The 18,368-nt window shown below is 34.3% G+C and overlaps 1 long non-coding RNA gene across 1 annotated transcript in view; it reads left to right on the top strand.

The window, feature by feature from the left end:
* Positions 1 to 13,669, top strand: part of LOC309624428 — a 599,716-nt gene extending 586,047 nt beyond the window's left edge. Inside the window, exon 4 of the long non-coding RNA XR_014241912.1 lies at positions 2,251 to 13,669. This is a non-coding gene — a long non-coding RNA (uncharacterized lncRNA). The remainder of the gene's footprint in view (positions 1 to 2,250) is intronic.
* Positions 13,670 to 18,368: the final 4,699 nt, after the last annotated feature.

Raw genomic sequence — 18,368 nt, 5'->3', positions numbered from 1 at the left:
GGGGGCTTCCCTGGTGGTGCAGTGGTTGAGAATCTGCCTGCCAATGCAGGGGACAAGGGTTCGAGCCCTGATCTGGGAGGATCCCACATGCCGCAGAGCAGCTGGGCCCGTGAGCCACAGCTACTGAGCCTGCGCGTCTGGAGCCTGTGCTCCGCAACAAGAGAGGCCGCGATGGTGAGAGGCCCGCGCACCGCGATGAAGAGTGGCCCCCGCTTGCCACAACTAGAGAAAGCCCTCGCACAGAAACGAAGACCCAACACAGCCATAAATAAAAATAAATAAATAAATTTAAATAGCACTTGGCAAACAAAGAGAGGGAAGAAAAAATATATAGTTAAAAAAAAAAAGAGAGGATGTATGGATACATATAGCTGATTCACTTTGCTGTACAGTAGAAACTAACATAACATTGTAAAGCAACTATACTCCAAGGAAAATTAATTTTAAAAATAGATAAATAAATTGAAAGGAATGTGTCTTCCAGGAAACTGTCAATGAATAGCACTGGGTGCAAAAATGAAGCTGCCAAATAGCATGCATGATATAACCCAATATACATAAATTATGTATGAGTTTGTTTACACATATGGAAATATTATGAAGATCATTAACATTTTAAATGTGGCCTGATTTCAATTTTTCAAATTCTTTCTTTTTTTTTTTTTAAGTCTTTTTACAATCACTTATGTAGACACCACCTCACAGAGCATTAATGGTGAAGAGCTGTGGTCCCTGCAGGACAGAACAGAAAGTGAAGAGTCAATCCAAAGGCTAAGCTTTGTTCTCCTTCTTTTCAGTTGGTCACGTTATGTCTGAACTGAGCAAATACACAATGTAAGAGTCCATATTTCCCACAGGTCTTCCACATTATCTCATTTGTGCCCCAAATAAAATTATGACTCTTTGCTCCTTCTTCTTGCCCTAATAATGGTGCGTTTTTCTAACCTTGTGCAAAAGTTTTTCCTCTCCAGTCCTTCTGGGAGGACCCATTAGGGAGTCTATCAGTACGTATCTTTTTGGCATCACGACTACTCTGTCCTCTCTATCAGGCATCATCATTTGCCCTGACTTTGTGGAGCTCCATGGAAATCTCTGGTGATAGGATAAACAATTGGGTTCCTTAGTAAGGCAGTTTATGAATTATGAATTGTTAAATTCTATATTACCATATGGAATTTTTACTAAAATTGTTTTTATGGTTTTTACTTGAATCTTATTTTCTTAAGTCATAAGACTATGGGGAATAAGTCAGAAACAAGTTCAAATAAGGGAAATTGTGTGTTTTCAGACTCAATTCTCTGTGCGTATGGCTAAAACTTGGTTAATAGGCACTCCTGCCCCACCTGACTCCCTGCTAATATTGGGATATTTCGGCCTGAATGGTCCCCTGCCTTCCGTGCAAATAGACATCTAGCTGCCCACATCAAGAGGCTCCCTGACATGCCCAGATGTTACTTAAGTTTAAAACTCAAACCCCAGGTGTAGAATAAATAAAAGGTAGAAAGGTAAAATATGCACCCAAGGACACATAGCCAGTGATGGAGTTTAGGCAACGCTTAACCTACTGTGTTATCTTTCCCACTTGTGACATTTTTGTAACCTTACAAAATGATAATAGGATATACAGTTTTAAACACGCAAACAAACTTTTCAAATACAATATTTCTGAAATAAAATGAGTCATCTCAATCACATTTTCAATAGGACAAAGATGAACATTTCTAACACTAATCTTTCTACAAAAGGAGAACACATACATTATTCAAATAGCTCTCCACACCATTCCCCTGAAAAGGATTTACTGAAGATAAATAATTGTCTTTATTTATTCTAGACTTTTGCCTTTTAAAAAATGTAGTAATTTTTTCTGAGTATAAAAGAAAATTGAGACAATTCAGAAAAGTATGAAAACATAAACAGTTTGCATAATCCCATCATGCAAAGCTAATGACCGTGAACATTTCATAATGTGCTTCTGTCAATTGAGTCTCTATACAATTTTAAATTTTAAATTTTAAATCATTAGCATTTCCTGTATCATTAAACATTTTCTAAACGTGATTGAAAGTGCAATTTTTCTATTGAGATTGTTATTTTTAAAATTATTTTCCAGAGAAATATCTGTCTATCTATTTCTTTGCAAATACTGTTTCTCAGATAGCCTATGAATTTTATGGCTTTTTTGAATGTAGAATATATTAATATTCATGCAGTAAATTTAACGACCTGTCTTTCTGTGTTTTTTTTCAGAGAATGACCTTTCCCAGGCTTAAGTAAGGTAAATATTTACATAACTTTTCTCCTAGTCCTTTTAAGTGTTTTTTTTTTTTTTTTGATTTGTTACAGTTTCTTTCTAAATATGTAATTTTATTTTGCAGTATGTTGTGACGTAAGGGTCTTACTTTTTTTTTCTAAATTGTTAATCAGCTTTCTCAGGGTTATTTCTTAAATAATCTAGCATTTGCTTAATAATTAGAAATGCCAGTTTTACCATTTGCTATCTATTTACTTATATAAATATATACATAAAAGCACCAACTCTAGGGTTCAGAGTACCAGACAAAGAAGATTCCTCCTCCTGCACATTTTTAAAAAATTTATTTTTTTGAAGTATAGTTGATTTACAATGCTGTATTCGTTTTGGCTGTACAGCAAAGTGATTCAGTTATATATATATATATATGCTTTTTCATATTCTTTTCCATTATGGTTTATTATAGGATATTGAATATAGTTCCCTGTGCTATAGAGTAGGACCTTGTTGTTTACCCATTTATATATAATAGTTTGCATCTGTTAATCCCAAACTCCCAATCTATCCCTCCCCCACCCCTCCCTTCCCCTTGGCAACCACAAGTCTGTTCTCTATGTCTGTGAGTCTGTTTCTGCTTCGTGGATAAGTTCATTTATGTCGTGTTTTAGATTCCACATATAAGTGATATCATATGGTATTTATCTTTCTCTTTCTGACTTCACTTAGTATGATAATCTCTAGGTCCACCCATGTTGCTGCAAATGGCATTATTTCATTCTTTCTAATGGCTGAGTAGTATTCCATTATATATGTGTGTGTATATATATGTATATATATATATATCTATCTCACATTTTCTTCATCCATTCATCTGTTGGGACAGATGAATGGATGGACATTTCGGTTGTTTCCATGTATTGGCTATTGTGAATAGTGCTGCTATGAACATAGGGGTGCATGTATCTTTTTCAATTATAGCTTTGTCCAGATATATGCCCAGGAGTAGGATTGCTGGATCATATGGCAACTCTATTTTTAGTTTTTTGAGGAACCTTCATATTGTTTTCCACAGCAGCTGCACCAATTTACATTCTTATCAACAGTGTAGGAGGGTTCCCTTTTCTTCACACCCTCTCAGCATTTGTAAATTTTTTAATGATGGCCACTCTGACGGGTGTGAGGTGGTACCTTGTTGTAGTTTTGATTTGTATTTCTCTAATAATTAGCAAGGATGAGTATCTTCATGTGCCTCTTGGCCATCTGTATGTCTTCTTAGGAGAAATGTCTATTTAGGTCTTCTGCCCATTTTATGATTTGGTTGTTTGGTTTTTTGTTATTGAGTTGTATGAGCTGTTTGTATATTTTGAAAATTAAGCCCTTGTCAGTTACTTCATTTGCAAATATTTTCTCCCGGCCTGTAGATTGTCTTTTCGTTTCAGTTATGGCTTCCTTTGCTGTCCTCCTGCACATTTTTCTTATCCTTGCTCCTCTCCCTTCCACGTCCCCAGCTCGGCATAGCAGAAGTGTGACCCAGTCTCCTCTACCACCACCACTTTCCTCCCCATTGCGGGCTCCCCAGTCGAAAGTTACAACCTGAGAGAGGAAGAAAGTTTATTTTAAAATATTATTTGAAATTGTGATTTTTAAACTGCACAAAACTTTTAATTCTTAATTGAGACTATTTGTGTGAGAGTCCATAGGACATGTTATTGACAAATTAATGAACAGAAAGGAAACTTTCTAAGATATCCTGTCAAGGGCAGAGAAATGTAGTCCCAACTGGCTTTAAAGGAAAGTAAGGAGAAAAAGTAGGTGATTTTTACTTTTACCTCTGCTAGCTCCTTATTTATCTCTGCTCTTCATCTTAATGGATATATAAATGTAAAAATAGATTATAGATGATAGATAGAGAATTGCACATACAATTTCTAGCCATCAGATGTGAGTGTGTGTGTATGCATGTTTGTGTTTGTTTGTGTGAGCATCATATTTCCCTTTGTAAAATCCAAATATATTTTTAGAAAATAGAAATAATGTTATTTATGAGATTGGGATCAATTTCTGCCTTCTAGGATAATGAATAATATTGCCTTGGGCAGAACTTGCCTTTGTTCTACCAGGACCATATGGTATATATACCCTTTGGCAAGGTAATTATCTAGTTCTATAGCACATGGAATCAGCACTTCCATAATGGGCCATACAGCACTGGGAGAAAAACTAATATTTAGCAATGAAATGAGGAAGAAATCACATTATAATAAGACATAAAAAGAAACTATAATCATTTTTGCTGTCTCAAGATGGAAAGATCAGCATTACAAATGGTAGTTATATTAATATGTACATTAAACCCACACTCATACACACATATAGTGGAAATACATGGATGTATACTCTAACTCAGTTGTTCTTAAACTTGATGCCCACTGTAGACATAGATCTGCCTCAGTGACGGAGCACCCCAACCAATGAGTTAAGAATGTGCTATAGGAATCTCCATAATGTATAAAAAGCTATTTGAAATTAAAACATAATACAAAGAACCCAACAGATAAATGAACAAGGAATAAGAGAATATAAATGGCCTTTAAACATATGAAAACATGCCCAAATGCACTCAAAACAAGACATGCATGAATTAAAACTATACTAATGTATCACTTTTCACAGATCATACGAGCAAAAATCCAGAAGTTTGATAACAGACTATGTTGGTGAAGCTGTAGGAAATACTCACATATGTAGTTAATGAGGAGTATAAACTATTAAAACCCTATGAACATCAAATTTAAAATTGCATGTAACAGTTTTTAGTATTATTTATAACGTCAAAATTTGAAACCAACCCAAATGTCTATAAATAGTAAACTGATTAAGTAAAGTGGTGATATATCATGCAAAGGAATTTGAGGCTGCTGTAAAAAATAATGAGGGGGCTTTCTATGTTCTGATATGAAAAAATATCTAAAGCACTGGAAAAATATATGTATAACAAAGTATATAATACGGCATGTTTTGTGTAAAATGGGAAAAATTAGATGCAATATTCATTTGTGTTTTTATATACAGAAAGCATCTTTGGAAGTATATATATAAGAGTAATAGAAGCTTATATTTATGGGAGATGCATGGGAACTTAAAGGAAGGGAATAGAAATGAGACATATCTTTTTAATAAACATGTTAGTTTTTTAATCATGTTAGTGTATTACATTTACAAAGAAGTTAAATTAAAAGAAAACATAATAAAGTGAAAGAGGAAAGGGAATGAAAGGACAAAGAAATGAAAAAGGAAAGAAAAATCAACACATTTGCTTTTCCAAGTACAGATGTCAGGATAAAGCCAGATTACAGAAATGGTCTCTCCTAAGACCTAAGGGAACCAGAAATTATAAAATCACAAAAAACATTCACCAGAAGAAATAGGTAGGACCTAATACTGCTTGAGAAATTGTTATTGAGGAAAAGTACCCAAGATTCTGTCTCAATATGATTCTGTTCCTAAATTTTCTTAAGAGTGGCACTTACAAGAGAAAATTCTTCAATAAAATATTGAGAATTTATACTTGTATCCCTGTGTTTGAAAACACAGGGAGCTTGGGGTATAGTTCTGATCAATTTGGATCCCTGGCCAGTGGGCCATCACAACTGCAGAGCCAATTCTAGCCAATTCTAGAGCCACAGCTGGACAGAGAAGCAAGTTCTCAGTACCACCCAGATGCTGAGCATAGCATCCAGCCCCATCCAACCAGGAAGCCTGGCCAGAGATGCCCGGCAGCTGTGGAGCACATCCTACATCCCGCAAGGGAAGGGAATAAGTCAGTAGCTCCACTCGACTGCTGAGAAAGGCTGGAGGAGACCTCAAATGCACAGAAACCAATGCAAGGATCATGAGGAGTCAAGCCAACCTGATGCTACTAAAGGAAACGAACAAAGCTTCAATAACTGACCCTGAAGAAATGAAGATCTATGAGCTGTTTGACAAAGAATTCAGAATAATCCTCTTAATGAAATTCAGTGAACTATAAGAAAACACCGATAGAAAAGAAAATGAAATTGTAACAGAGAAAAACAAACCTGACTCCACATTGGATGTATTCCTTTAGCTCTAACCTTTGTGCTCTGTTGCCTGTGCTTAGTCATGCTGGCTCTGCACCTTTGTAAAATAATGTTGCCTATAGCCTGAAATATGCGTGATTGCCCATTCTCAAGGCTCTGCTTCCCAGGCTTGACCTCTAAAGCTATATACAGAGAGATAAAAAGTTGCAGAACAGAGATTAACATTCATCCTGTTGGAGGTTTACAGGAACATTGTGACCAGACCTACTTGGGTAGCTGCAAGAACAAAGGATTATCATATCCCCTCTGAGGTCTGACAGGCACCAAGAAGTCTGCAACAGCTAGCCACACCCTCTCCCCTTTCAGTATAAAAGAAGCCTGAATTCTAACTCTGGTAAGATGGTTCTTTGGGACACTAGTCTGGCATCTTCTCAGTCTGCTGGCTTTCCAAATAAAGTCTCTATTCCTTGACCCAATACCTTGTCTCTCTTGACTTGGTCTGTCATACAGCAAGCAGTATGAGCTTGGACTTAGTAACAAAGTCACTATCTCAAAAAGATATCTGTACCCCCATATTTCTTGCAGCATTATTCACAGTAGTCAAGACATGGAAGTAAACTAAATGTCTATTAACGGATAACTGGATAAAGGAAATGTGGATGTATATTCAATGGAATATTATTTAACCACAATAAGAGGAAAATCCTTCCATTTGGGACAGCATGGATGAAACTTGAGGGTGTTATGCTAAGTGAAATAAGTCAGACAGAGAAAGACATATTGTATGATCTCACTTATTTGTAGAATCTAAAAAAAGCTGAACTTGAATGGTGGTTGGCAGGGGCTGGAGTTTGAGGCTAATGAGATGTTGGTCAAAGGGTACAAACTTCCAGTTATAAGATTAATAAGTTCTGGGAATCTAAAGTATAGCATGGTGACTATAGTTAATAATACAGTATTGTATATGTGAATGTTGCTAAGAGAGTAGATCTTAAATGTTCTTAATTACAAAAAATGGGTAATTATATGAGGTGATAGATGTGTTAACTAATCTTACTGTGGTAATAATTTCACAATATATACATGCATCAAATATTCATGTTGTACACTTTAAACTTACACAATGTTATGTGTTAATTACATTTCAATAAAGCTGGAAAATTTGAAATCAAAGAAAATGTAATAAAATAATAGAATAAGAGAAAATAATGATTATAGAGCTATGGAAACATCTTAACAAAAACTATACTGTTGCATATTTAATAAATTAATTAAGAAGAACAAGAAGAACAAAGACATACTAAAAATGACATTCATGGAAAAGTTTAGGGTAATCAAAATAAACACAGGAAGAAAAATACAAAGGAATTTGAAAGATGAGATGTTCATCAATATGGAGGAGAAACAGAATTGAAACAATTGAAGCAAAATTGGTGTCCCTGAAATAGAGGCAGAAATAAATACGGTAGAAAAATTTACTCAGAGATATAAAAGAAGATTCCCTAAAATGAAGAGAAAATTTAATCTGCTATTTGAAATGATGCATCATATTCTAAGAAATACTGATGCAGAATAATCAATATTGTAGCATATCCTACTCACTGTATTGAAGTATAAAACTAAAGAAAAATATCTTCAAACATCTGAACAAACTAAGTAATACACTTTTAAAGTGGTTTTTAAAACTTTGATCTCAGATTTTTATTTATTAAAAGACATTTACATAGGACATTCTGTGAGCTTTCCAGGCACTGTTCTAAGTGTTTTACAACTATTATCACAGTGATATATGATAATACGATGCAACTGTGACTCTTTAACAGTGGAATTCATAGAGAAAAAAACTGTTATTCCAAAATTTTTATCTAACAGAATCATAATTCACATGTAAAGGGCAAGAGTTCAACAATTTTAAATAAGAGAATATGGGAAATGTAACAACCAGAGCCCTTCTTGAAATATTATGTTGTGGATGAAATCAGACTAATTAAGAGATGAATTAAAATTAAGTACTCAGACATTGAGAAACTTTGGGAAAAGAAATGGTGTTGAGCATTGAATCAATTGAACATACAACAAATATTAAACAACTGTAAGAATTATGTCTGCAGAAATTTAAAAAATCTTAAAAAACAATAGTGATAATAAAACCAGTAAAAATGAGACAGGGGAAGGAAGGGTAGAGAGAATGTAAGAACCCTAATCTCCTTACCTTTGATATCAAAAGTTAATTTTCAGAAAATTAAAAAAGTAAAGGAAAAAATGATTATAACATTCTTATATTTTTCATAATCGTTTCCTCCATCCTTTGGGTTGAAGAAGCATTGATCTGAGTGAAGTTCAGCATTTCCTTCACTTCAAATTCAGTTTCCTTATTTTTTCTAATAGGTTCAAGTACATTTAAACTTTAAAATTGTATTAAAATTGTGCATATAGAATGATCACAATATTATAAAAGTAATCCTACATAGAGAGCTGGAATATACATACTATGTAAATTTGTCATACTTCCTTTCCATCTTTTTGTTCATCTGTTTGTTCATCTTTTTCTTTATATAAATGCACAGATGATATTTGTAATGATGTTGACCAAATGCTAATTCTAGTTATTTTGTGGTGATGGGATTTGGAGACATTTCTACATCTTCTTTGTACTTTTTTGGATTTGTTTGAATTTCCATAAAGAACTCATGTTCTTTAATTAAAATAATGAGGCCATTATTTACAAGAAAAAGAAAGATACCATCTTGATACTGACCAGAAGCCTTTCAAAACTGTGATCACATTGTAAAAGAAAATATAAAACTATGCAACAGATAGCATTCTTGCAAAGGAAGAGTCATTTTCTTGGTTTCTCTGAAAGCCAAAATATATCTGTACCTAAAAATAACCACTTAGTCTGATGTTGTTTCTGTTTCTGAGATGGTAAATTAAGACCTTCTAACTAGTTCTGATGCTTCCCACACAATTGAGTTGAGGGATTTCCCTGTTTGCCTTTGAGCGGAATCATAAAAGTATAAATTTTTTAAAGAATTTAAGGGTCATAAAAACCCCATTTTAGAGATGGGCAAAGTAAAGCTAAAGAGCTTTAGTGCTTAGTGATTTTTACAGAAAGATTCACCAGTAAGAGATGAATGTTTCACCAAATGAAAATACTATATCATCTAAGTATATAAAACTAATTGACCTTGTATTCTTTTAGGTTACCTTTAATTAAATCAAATCTTTAAAAGGCCATGAGACATAAATTCATAGGAAAGAAACTACCCACTACAGTGTCGACAGAATTAATTTTGGGATGCTGGCATAGAAGGTGATTTCTTTGGGTTTTTTGAAAATTTTCTATAATTACGTTTATTATTTTGGAATATTAAAGGAAAAGATTATGGCTCAAGAGTTGGAAACTAGGAATTTTAATCATTAGCTTTAAGAGAGAAGTTTTTTTTTTGTTTTTTTTTTGCCGGATAGCATAATGAGGCCATCCTTCCTTTTTGAAAGCCAACAGAAACACGGAAAGTAGTTGGTAGAAAAGTAACTTTTCAAATTAAAGAAACTGGTCAGTGTACAAGGATCCTGTGAGCCGCCGCGTGGACCAGCGGGAGAGGAAATGGATCATCTTGTTTGGGGACATCAACTCACGAGCCTGAGTCATGGCTGGAGGCCTCCCATGAAGTAGTGGAGCTGCTGTCACCAATTCACTTTTTTCCAGTATGAGCGGAGGAATATTCATCTGTTTCTGTGGTGATGGAGTCTTTCACAATATCCTCTGGCCAAAGAAATGTTAACCACAGCCATAATGATTTCAGACTCAAACTATTTCAGCAGCAGCAACAACAGTGAAAACACAGCAGCGGCCAATTCCCAAATAAACTCATGTGAATGCTTCATATTAGCTAATTATCAAGGGGATTTTTATGGGAAACCATAGCAAGAATGTTGCAGAGCTTCTTAGGATGCTGTTTTTCCTTGCTTGGATCTGAGGAAGAAATGGAATGCCAGGGCAGTAGAATTTATGCATCAAAGGAGAGTGGGGATAGAAATGCGAGGATTCTAAGTGGGTCTTAGTCTTTGGCCTTGACGGTCATTCATCCCATGACTCTTAGTGAGTCACCCACGTCCCTGCAAATGGGTTTTCTTCCCCTCCCACCTATTCACTTCCACCACCCCCCCCCAACTCATTAGAAACGGGATGATATGCTAGATAAATATTTCTCAAACTTTCTTCTGTGACTTTCATGGCAGATGACTTTCGCATGTGTGACACTCTCCCATGAGCATATCCATATTTTGACATAAAAGAAAATCTGATGGGAAATAAAGCAAATAATGCTTTGCTTATTTGCTTATTTTTTTCTCTGCCTTAGAGCAAGGCACAGAAAAAAATAGACCACGGATTGTGTTGAATTCCCAGTATATTAGCTAGCATTCCACCTCTCCTCTACCACTAGAGAAAATATATTGGAATGCAAGTGACTGAGAAGAGTGTTATCATAAGGATAAATTTGGTTCCACACTAATTTATATGCCAATAACTTAAGGCTAATTTTCTTTAGGTACAATGATTTTTTACAAATCAGTAAGAAAAAAACTAACAGTTTTTTTAAAAAGAGTAAAAGAGTATCTTATAAAAACAGAACTATACATGTCTATAAAAACATTAAAAAGTCCTCAAAATAACTCACCACTTAAGAAATCAAAACTACTGGAAAAACAATTTATTAATTTTTTAGTATTTAACAATAAATTCATTTGTCTAGAGCACGAGTAAACAGAAACTCCTGTGTAAAAATGTAATCGGCTCAGCCTTTGAAAAGATTTTGACAATGTACATCAAAATGTTTAATGCATGTTTCATTTGATTCATTGATTCCTTTCCTAAGAATTTATCATACAAATACACTTGCTGAATTGTTTGAATTACATCATACGTTTAGCAAGAACACAAGTAGCTGTTGACTAATGAAAGAGGACTCAAAACTGGACATGGTAAATTTAGATTTAAGTTTCAGCTTATCTTACTAACTGTAGACACTTAAGCAAGTCACTTAAACTTCTCTGATTCTCAGTATCATTTTGTACTTTATAATAATGTCTACCTTACAGGGTAATTACAAAGATTAGATAAAAATAAATAGACAAAATCTCTTTGGCAATTCCAAATTATCAATAATGTTATTACCAACACCACCTTAACTAAAATATCATGGTTGCAGTTACATCCTACTTTATGAAAATAATCAAATACATATATCCTTTTAAAATAAGACAGAAAGGATTGTTATCTTTACCAAAAGAATTTGCTTTTGGGTTGCTCCATATAAATTGTGTTAATCATATGTTTCAATAGTACCCCATAATGAAACATCAGTTTAAATAGTATTTATGGAATACACATCAACTGGAAAAAAAGAAGATACACCTAAATCTTTGTGAGATGGATTTCAAATATAATACAAAAACATGACTCCAAAAATAAAGTGCTTTTCTACTTGTTCCTGAACTGAAAAACATTAGTCTCATGTTGGAAAAATGCAATTAAAGTGAATGGCTTTATATTATAAAAAAATAATGGTGTCAAAATTTAGAGATGAATAGTGGAGAGCTATGAGAAAAAGTAGCAGGAAGGAACAGTCTGCTGGGAGGCTGCTGAGTCTGATCTGAAAATAAATTGTACTGAGAACACTCTCTCCAAGCATCTCAGTGTCAGAGGCTAAATTAATACTGAAAGGGGATTTATGGATTTCTTTGAGATTCTGTAAATATTAAAACTGATTAGATCATCCAACAGGACACCTGGGCCACACTAACTGACTAAGTAGAAACTTAATATGGTTCCACCTAACAGATAGTACCTTAGAATCAACTTCGAGGGTTGATTTCCCAAACTCTGTTCTGTGGAATGAATGCTGGGCTGGAGAACATTCTTTCCAGGAAATATTTAACAAGTACTACACACATACACACTCTCACAGTGCTCTGTGATTAAAACGTGTTTGCGAAGCACAGCATATTGTAATTTCCCTCTTTGAGCGTTCCTGATGTTCATTGCCTTAATAAACATTTTGAGGATTCTTGCTGTAAAGAAAAGTGGGAAGGTATAACTTAGACCTTTCCAGTCTTGCTGGAATCCAAAATTCTTCTGTGCTCAATACATCTGCTAAATTTCCAGAAAGCAGTAAAATATGTGGGGTATTGGGAGGTCCTCTTATGGGATTGTAAAATACAACTGCATAAACAATATTTTTAAATGGACTGTATATTATGCTCAAAACCGGGACTTTAAAATACATTTCTTCTAGCACTGAGGGTCATAAAAAACTTGTCCTCGTGGATTCACTTTTTTTTTTAGCTTTTATCAGATAATGTAACATAGAAAATAAGAAACGTGTCCTCATATTTGTTGTCTACTCTATGTCATGCACTCTTCTAGGCAATGGGGATATAGCATTGAACAAAATAGACAAAGCCTCTGCCCTCATGTATCCAAACTACAGGAAATAAGTAACTATGGGTGCTTTAAAGGCTGCTGATTAAGAAGTTACATGACTAAAGATATTTTATTTGTGGGACCTTTCATGGTGAAGCGACTTAGGAGTTTCCCAAGCACATGTCATTGCTTTTTGCTTGTCTTTTACCCATTTTCTTTTAGCAGTTTAAAAAATTTTGATAGAATATACATAAATTTAGCATCTTAACCATTTTTAAGTGTACATTTCAGTAGTAAATATATTCTCATGGTTGCACAACTGATCTCCAGAACTCTTTTCATCTTGCAAAACTGAACTTTGCCTATTTTGAATCCATCGTATTTCCACGTACTCTGTAAGAATGAAAAGAAATGGAATAGGTCTTGGGAAAATTTGTAAGTATGTAAAAACATATGAAAATCAAAAGCCTTTCATATTATCTAATATGATAAATCTGATTTAAAATAATTATTTAAAAACGGTCTCCTGCTTCTAAACTTATGTCTCTATAGCATTTATTTTGCAACTCCCTATTCAGGTACATAGTTTATTGTGAAGCTTTTGTTAACTTAGCACAGGCCTACAACACAAGTGGTTCTGAAGGAGCTTGGGAATACATCCAGGATCATCTATCTCTAATTTACAGCCAACATTATGATTTAGAAGTGTGGTAAGATAACAGCTGCCACATCAGTAATTCCAGTTTGCTGCTTTTAGAATTACAGCACCATAAATAAGAAACCGACAACACTGATCGTATCTCTCTAACCAAGCACTCAATGCAAACCACAGAATACTACTCAAAGTCATAGGAAAGCATATACTCTAGCTGAGACTCCTCAATATATCCTGCAAACTGAGCTAATTTCTTTTTTTTTTTTTTTTTTTGCTGAAGTCAAATAAGTAGCTATCATACTTTTACAAAGGTCTTGAGAAATAATTGTGACTTAGTCTATTATTATTTACCCTTATTCAAATTAATTTGCTTATTGTTTGAAAATTTTTTAATTTATTTCTCAGCAACCTCAACAGTTCATATACTTTTCCAAACAGCTTGTGAGATAGCAATCAAATTCCAACATATAAAGATGAACAAAATTTGTATATATGACAGGGAGAGTTACTCAGTAAACTAGGTTGAAATTAAAATCTCACTTGTATCGTTAATTTGCTGTATGAATTTACTCATAACCTGGACTAATATTCAGCAATTACTTACCGGTAAGGCTCTACTGGTTAGCTGCAGGTGGTACCCTTCCTGGGTGATTGTGCCACCCATTCTGATTGGTCTCTATGTTATTCTGGTTTTTTAATTACTTGAAATGTGATTAAACGTGATTCTGCTTATAATGTATAACTTCTCAATATCCCTGTTTTCATCTCTAAGTTAATTAGCTCAGTAGTTGGCAGTGAGTAATTATATGCCTGTTTGTTTGATTGTTTGCTTTCCTATAACAGAAACTCACAGGAAACTTATTTAGAGGTTTTTACCATCCTCACCATAGAACCTACCCTCTATAGATCTAAAGACGTAGATGAAATAAAATTTAGCTACTTCTTTCAATAAGTGGGGAGCCCTCTTTATATTATAGTGTTAAAAAACTTCAAAGTTCCTATTGTTTTATAATATTAAATTTGTTGGCATCTATCCCTGAAATGGTTTATTTCAAGTTTCATTTCCAGCAATCCAAGCTTTCACTAGTTGTGGATGCTCCAGGATTTCACACGATAGAACTTCTTACTTCATCATATTTGAGTTACTCAAGTCAAATATTTCTCTTAATGTGACAGGGTAGCCGCTTTTTGTCCTGTATGAAAGACCTTTCCCTGAATTTCTTTGTGTTACAAAATCATCTTCAAACAGACAACCACAGACATTTGCAATTTCAGGCGTTCAAAAAGCTTTATTCACATTTAAGCACTAGAAATCTATTACATTCCAACTGATTTCCAGTTCCCAGGCTTACTGAATTACTGACTCATGCTGACTCATAGATGGGTCTTATCCCTGGATGCTTCTTATTTATAACCTGAACCAAATTCTCAAGTAATTTCTTAAAAATTTTTTAAGAAAATAAAACACAAAGAGAAAAATCTACTATGTGCAGCTTTGATTGATATTTTGTGTTCTGTACCTCATTTTCCAGAAATATCTCAAGTGAGGCTTGAAAATGCCATAATATATATGTCAGATATAAAAGAAAACTCTCTCTGAACTATCACAATACCATTTTAAATTTATATAATAAAATATTTCACATATATTAGTTCATCTAAACCATATAACAGCCCTGTTTTGCATAGAGCATATACTTCTGCTATCATAAGGAAGGCCTAGCTCTAAGTTTCTATTATTGGGCATCATTCCACAATTATGGCCTCTCTAACCAGTTTCTAATGTCAGAAACTGCCTGACAAATGTGCCTATTTACCTCTATTTATGAGTTTGAATTGACCCACATTCTGAAATTAACTATGATCCAAAGCAAAAAGCATGTAGGTACCACTTGCCTAACCAGGTGCATGGCTCAGTGTCAACAATCACCCTGGTTGTAGATGTGGGGCAGGAACTATTATAAGAGCCCCCTCATTTCTAGCCCCTGGTACCCACATCCTTACCTGAACCACTTTTTACCATCCTGCTAATTCCATTGCTTATTTAATTTGCCCTGCTGCCTAAGTCACCAATTCAACCTCTGGCCCTCGGCAAAAAACAACAATGGATTAGTTTCTTAGGAAACTAAGAAAGTGAACAAGAATTTAAGGTTTATTTGGACCAGTCTCCAAATTCTCAGCTGAATCTCTCCTTTACTAACAGATTCAATGAAGGAGGAAGGTTTTCCATGTTGATATGTTCTTTGTGGTAGTCTCAGAAGATTAAAAACTAAACTAGTTCATGGACTCATCAGGGGATTAAATTTTAAGTTTTAGATATTGCGTACCTTAAGCAGAAATGCAACATCCAGAGCTGTGGAAATATAGAATGAGTACTTTAGCAAGGAATTTTCTATTTCTTGTGGTGTTCACACGTTAGTCAACATGAACATTCAGGGAAGGCTGATGATCCAGTGATCATTCCTCAGACCTCATATTTTTTGATGTCTCAGCAGTATTTGACACAGTTGATCACTATCATCAATCTCCTGGATTATTACAATAGTCTTCTTACCGATGGCACTATTTCAAGTACACTAGTTGGTCTAATAAAATTGCACAGTAATTGTACAGGATCTTGCCAAGGGCTAGAGATTGAACTGATGACTAAGGCAACAGGGCAAATGAAACAGGCAATGGAATTAACAGGATGGGAGAAAGTGCCTCTTGTAAGGATCTAAGTACTAGGAGCTGGGAACAAAGAGGCTGAATAATAATCTCTGCCCATCTGTAGCCAGGATGATTGCTCCCAATAAACAAATAAGTACCTCTTATCTACTCATTATTCTAAATCTTCATGCACAGACCCATTAAAATGTAATACCAATTAATCAAATTGTTTATAAAGACAGAGACCACAAAAATGATTTGCCTGCGACCCCATACAACCTAAGGGTGGCCCTGACTGAAATCTTGCATCAGTCCATATAATAGGACATCTTTTAATAATGTATCTGCCCAGAGTGGACCTTTTGGCAAGTTCTATACCCCTGGTACCTGCCCTGATGACAGGCACACCACTCTCTTGAGCTCTTTGCATTTGTTGCTTCTGAGCAACTCTTGCACTAGGTATCTACAGGTGTCATCCCTCACCTTCTTCAGATCTTACTCAGATGTCATCTTCTCAGTGAAACCTTCCTCCCAATATCCTATTTACTAATGCAATTATTTCCATTCTCTTTATCACCATTCCTTACCTTTTTTCTTTCTACAGAGCCCTTATTGCTGCTTTATATATTTACTTGTTTGTTATTTGTATCTCCCTACCAGCCTACAAGTAAGGATTTTTATCTGTTTATTCACTGCTCTGTCCCCAGTTATTGAAGAATATATTTGCTGAGTGAATGATGGAATATTAAATAAATGCATGAATGAATGAATGAGGGCTGGACTTCATCTTGAAGTTTCCCTTTAACTCCACAATCCTTCATAAATTTCTGTGTATGAAATCCAATGTATATATTGATTTCTTTCTAAAAAGATATCAAATTACAATTAAGAATACGTCAGCACTAGAGTTAAACATATTTTCAGCAAAAATTTCACAAAAGGTGATTTTTTGGTCTTCCATTTTTTACAGAATCATTAATGTTCTACCCATCTTCTTAAAACCCAGGAAAGAAGAATTCAGTTTCAAAACTATTTGTCCATTGCTTTTTGTCTTATCTTAGCACAAAATATGACTTTTATTTTTTCTATTTCTGGGACTTCTCTCTTTATTAGTCAACTTCTAGCTTTTCTCTTCTTCCAAGTTTGGCCTATGTAGGCTGGTTTTCATTTAATATTTCACTCTAGTCCTGAAACCTGTTTCCTAACTCTTATTGTTTTATGGTTGCCATATCTGTAGAATCATATTTCTATTGTGATGATTTCAGAATAATGCTTAATGATATTTTATATGAAAGATATTTCCGGGGAACATGCAGTGTTATGCAATGGAAGTACAACTTGGTTAAACACTTTCTCATTAAAGGGAAAAAACCATCAGAAATCATTTTATTTGATTCCATCATGTTTGTTTCAGAGGATAAAGTGGTTTTTGCAGTTCCCATGACTATTTTAAAAAAATATTTCAGAGTGGTGGTAGTAAAAGGAATTATGTACTTCAAGTACAAAATTTGTTCGTCATCTTTTTTCTCCCTTGGCATGGTTGGGGATGGCATAAATCAACTTTAAAAAACATATTATGACATTTTAAATTTAAGACCAATGTTATCAACAAAATCTGATTTCACACTGATTTGGGAACTCAGGCTTGCAAAGAGGTAAAAAAAACCTCTTCAGCAGTAAAGAACATTTAATTTCTCTGCCTTTCCAGTAATACAGTTTATTAATAAAGGTGACTTTCTAATATAATGTCAGTTAGTAGAATTTAGAACTCTAAGCCTTTTAGGAGTGGTGGTCCTTTGCCCAGTTCCGGCCACACTGGTCTGTAATATAACCAATGGCATCATTTTGAAGACAAATAGACCACATGAAGGGAGAAATCTGTGATCTTCCATCTAGGATGGATGAGATTTGACCATTTATTCCTAATTATATTATTTTTATGACCTAGCCACTTAAAACTTAAATTAATAAATTTAGATTTTAAAAGATGAGAAAGTTGGAAGGCCAATTATATGTGTAATATTATATGTAGATCCTAATAATAACTGCAGCTACTACTTTGGTATAACAGTTAAGAGTTTAGGTTTTGGTATCAAATTACCCTGCCACTTAGTTGTCATGTTGCCTTGGGTAAATTTTCTATCTCTTGTTTGTGATATTGCTAGTGTTATAATTATCATTATTTATAATATCATCTTTTTAGGATTCTTAAGCAAGTTAGAATATTCTTTTCTATGCAATGTTTATCAAATAATAATTAAAACTATGGACTTCTGGGAAATAACGGGAGCTTTCCAAAAACAAAATAATTAATAATAATTT

This window comes from Balaenoptera borealis (assembly GCF_965194805.1).
Source record: "Balaenoptera borealis genome assembly, chromosome: 2".
Taxonomy (NCBI): domain Eukaryota; kingdom Metazoa; phylum Chordata; class Mammalia; order Artiodactyla; family Balaenopteridae; genus Balaenoptera; species Balaenoptera borealis.
Note: the sequence above shows the minus strand (reverse complement) of the source record. Positions and strands in the feature narration are given on the sequence as shown.